Here is a 4,479-nt window from a genome sequence, read left to right on the forward strand (position 1 = left end):
AACTGTGCCTTCTGTCTTGGAAGATGCTCCAACACTTAATAAAAAGAGAGACAGGGGTTCATTTCCTCTCAAATAATAAATGCTGTGATCCCAAGGTGCTGTTCATTGATTCACTCCTTCACCAATCTCATACAGTGGCAACCTCAGTCCATGCACTAAACTCACCCCTCACAGCAGCAGCCCTGAACTGTGATCCAAAGATGTGTTTGCAGCTGTGCTGGAATAGGAGCAGACCTGGTATGCAAGGTGATCTAGGCCAGGATGACAGATGTCAGCAGGAACAAGGTCCACTTCCTAGGCAGTCTGAGGAGCTGGGGGGAGCCAGGGGGCCCTCTGAGGGAAAGGTTGTATGCATGAGGTCCTTCAAGGAGACATTGGAATAAGTTGGCCCTGGATTTGGCAAAGCAGCTTAATTATGAGCTGAAATTTCTGCTGGGGGAGAGGTCTCCTTGCATAGAAAATCCCTCTGTCTATTCCCAGTTGGGAACATAACCCTTTCTGGTTCCTACAACAGCAAGGCCACCTCTGATCTGGGGCTCCCTACTATTTAACCTGAAGGCATGTGACAACCTTGAGTGGGGACTGCAGTCCACTTAGAGGGGTTCAGGACTGCAGAGGGAAGTCAGGGTGAACAATCAACATGAATGGTTTGTCTTGAGGCAGAACTAATGGAATAACTTGAGAACTTTAATAAGAATAGGAGGAGAACTTTCAAAGAGATGAGGTCACAACACAAAAGTCCAAAAATAAAATGCATGAATTCTGATTTATGACTTCAGGAGATGAATCATGAAAGGATCACCTTTACTGGGGCCCATATGTATCTCTGGTTTGAAAGATGTGGTGGAATAAACCTCTCACAAAACAGAGCCAGAGAGCTGATGAGAAATTATGAGAGAAAAGATGAGAAGCACAAGAAGCAGGGTGTCTAACATAAATTGTAGGAATCTGTAATGAAGAAAAGGAATAGATGGACAAATAGTAACTAAAAAGCCAGTGCAAGAAGACCACCCCATGCTGAATAAACACTTGACTTTGCATATTCAATGGTCTCTCTGAGTATCAAGCACAATGAACAAAATTAGACATATTTATGAACATATTCCAGAGAGTTTCCTGATAAGATAAAGTGAATAATACCGGTAAGCATTCAGAAAAAAAATTCAAAGCATGTTCAGTTCAGCTCACTCACTCATTCATGACCAACTCTGCGACCCCATGAACTGCAGCACGCCTGGCTTCCCTGTCCATCACTAACTCCCAGAGTTTACCCAAACTCATGTCCATTGAGTTGGTGATGCCATCCAACAATCTCATCCTCTGTCGTCCCCTTCTCCTCCTGCCCTCAATCTTTCCCAGCATCCAGGTCTTGTCAAATGAGTCACTCTTCACATCAGGTGGCCAAAGTATTGGAGTTTCAGCTTCAACATCAGTCCTTCCAATGAACACTCAGGACTGATCTCCTTTAGGGTGGACTGGTTGGATCTCCTTGCAGTCCAAGGGACTCTCAAGAATCTTCTCCAACACCACAGTTCAAAAGCATCAATTCTTTGGTGCTCAGCTTTCTTTTTAGTCCAGCTTCCATACATGACCGCTGGAAAAACCATAGCCTTGACTAGACGGATCTTTGTTTGCAAAGTAATGTCTGCTTTTTAATATGCTGTCTAGGTTGGTCATAACTTTCCTTCCAAGGAGTAAGTGTCTTTTAATTTCATGGCTGCAATCACCATCTGCAGTGATTTTGGAGCCCAGAAAAATAAAGTCAGCCACTGTTTCCACTGTTTCCCCATCTATTTGCCCTGAAGTGATGGGACTGATGCCATGATTTTAGTTTTCTGAATGTTGAGCTTTAAGCCAACTTTTTCACTCTCCTCTTTCACTTTCATTAAGGGGCTCTTTAGTTACATGTGAAGAAAAAAACAATGGAGTTAGCATTAGATGTTTCATCAATAACATTGGAAGATAAAAGATAATAATTAAGGGAAAAGCCTCTATTATCCAAGTAAATTATATTAAGAAAAATGTAATTCGTATTCATTTTGGCCATATAGGGCCTCAGAAATATAACCATGTGCATTATCTGTAAATAATATAAAGAAAACTCCTGAATAAAACTGGAGAATATGAAGCATCCTTAGTCCTTGTGAACAACGTCTTGCACTAGAGATATGACATCGAAGTGGATATCATGAATCACTGGAAAATAAGCATGTGAATGTTAACTAAGGATTTGTGAGACAGACCATTCATTCCAGAAGGGAAAGTATAATGATAATCTCCTACTTAAAACATTTACAATATTAGATATTTCACCAACATTGAGGAATTAAGGCTGGAAGCTTAAGTGTGTGGTGGTAGAAAGGAGACTTGAGGTGTGGAAAGAGAAGGAAAAGCATCATAGGTGATCAGGAACAGGATGATGATAGAATCAAGAACTCATACATTATGGTGGATGGGCAGGGAATAGGCAAGTAAAATACTTAGGAGGGGATGGTGTGATAATTAATGTCAATATATTAATAGAGAAACAGTGGATGTGAGCTTAATTTTATTTGTTAACTTGACAGGCCGTAGGGTACCCAGATTTGGTCAAACATGATTCTGGATGTTTTCTGTGAGGGTGTTTTGGACAAGATTAACATTTGAATACATAGACTGAGTAAAGCAGATTGCCCTCCGCAAAATGATTAAGTGAAAGTGAAGTCGCTCAGTTGTGTCTGACTCTTTGCGACCCCATGGACTGTAGCCTACCAGGTTCCTCCCTCCATGGGATTCTCAAGGCAAGAGTACTGGAGTGGGTTGCCATTTCCTTCTCCAGGGGATCTTCCCGACCCAGGGATCGAACCTGGGTCTCCTGCATTCCAGGCAGATGCTTTAACCTCTGAGCTACCAGGGAAGCCCCAAAGTGATTAGGCCTCATCCAATCAGTTGACAGTGAATAGCACAAAGATCACTGAGCTCTCCAGAGTAAGAGGGAATTCCTCCAGCCTGGCTGGAGGATTTGAGCATTGGTTTTGGTTCACATCATGGACCTTGAACCAGACTGTCTTAGATAAGACACTCTTGAATTCCTGATCCACAAAAACTGTAAGATAATAAATGTTTATTGTTGCTTTTAGTCACTAAGTTGTGGGGTAATTTGTTAGACAGTAACTAATACATATGGATATGTGAATATTACCAGGGGCCTAAGTCCCTCTGATGCTCAATGTGTCATCAAGCTTACTACAAAGTTACCAAATTTGTGTAATCGTCCACTATTCAAACTTCTGGACATATGAAGAATTATAACTCATGTTTTGTTACTGGCATTAAATTTGCCACTTTTTCTAATTTTTTAAAGAAAGCTGTATTCAGATCAGAAGAAAGAATCCCTGATTCATCCTCAATTTGGATGAACAAGGAAGAATTTAAACTGTGGACAGCCAACATGTGGTCTTGTGCATCCTGGTGAGTTACTAAAGTAACCACTTACGAGACTCAGAAGGAAACTGGGGACAACAGATGCAGGCTTTGAAGTGCTATCAAAAGGAAGAGGGAAGAGGCTTGCAAATTCTCAACTGTGTGAATAGGTCAAATCTGTATGGGATGCTATAAAACAAGAGCTGTTGGTGAAATGGTTTAAATAATGTGAATTAATAGTGTTCTTGGCAACCAGAGCACCATTTACTGCTTGGGATGGTTTTGGCTCAGTTCCTCAAGTAGTAGAGAATGAAGAGATCCATGTAGAATTCAATAGTAGAAACAGTGCCAGGCTTTGAAAATGATATTTCTTTACCTTTCTCAAACCTTTCTAATACTTAAAAGCAATGTTTGTGACTATAAAGTGGTCATTATTCAGTGAATCCCTGACTTCTCAAATCATTAAAATTGTTTTTCTCCTGTTGCTTAACGTGTATTAACACTCAGTAAAATTTTGCCTTTGTATTTGAACATGATGTTGGAATTCTTTCAATTCATGACATTTCCTGTGTGTTTTGTTCTGGTTTTAGAAATTAAGTGTTTTCATGTTGAGATAATTGCAAATTCACATGCAGTTGTAAGAAATAATACAAAGAGATTCCACGTGCATTTTACCCAGGTTCCCCAATGGTATGTGCATGTGTGCTAAGCTGCTTCAGTCTTATCTGACTCTTCACTATCCTGTGAACTATAGTCCACCAGGCTCCTCTGTCCATGGAATTCTCCAGGCAAGAATACTGGAGTGGGTTGCCATGCCCTCCTCCTTCCCCAGTGGTAACATCTTGCAAACCTGTAGTACAATATCATAGCCAGAATGTTGATGCTGATGCAGTAAAGATACAGGACACTTCCATCACCACCTGGACCCCTCAAGTTGCCCTTTTATAGCCACACCCACTTCCCTTCCTCCCCACCTCCATCCCATTAACTCCTGGCATCCACTGGTTTATTTTCCATTTTTGTGATTTTGTCATTTTAAGAATGTTATGTAAATGGAGTCATACAGTATGTAACCTT

At 40.9% G+C, this 4,479-nt stretch overlaps 1 non-coding gene across 1 annotated transcript; it reads right to left on the reverse strand.

The window, feature by feature from the left end:
* Positions 1-2,824: 2,824 nt before the first annotated feature.
* Positions 2,825-2,896, reverse strand: TRNAS-GGA. The gene has a single exon. It is a non-coding gene; the product is annotated as a tRNA-Ser (tRNA).
* Positions 2,897-4,479: the final 1,583 nt, after the last annotated feature.

Source organism: Oryx dammah, unplaced genomic scaffold, assembly GCF_014754425.2.
Source record: "Oryx dammah isolate SB20612 unplaced genomic scaffold, SCBI_Odam_1.1 HiC_scaffold_1, whole genome shotgun sequence".
Classification (NCBI taxonomy): Eukaryota; Metazoa; Chordata; class Mammalia; order Artiodactyla; family Bovidae; genus Oryx; species Oryx dammah.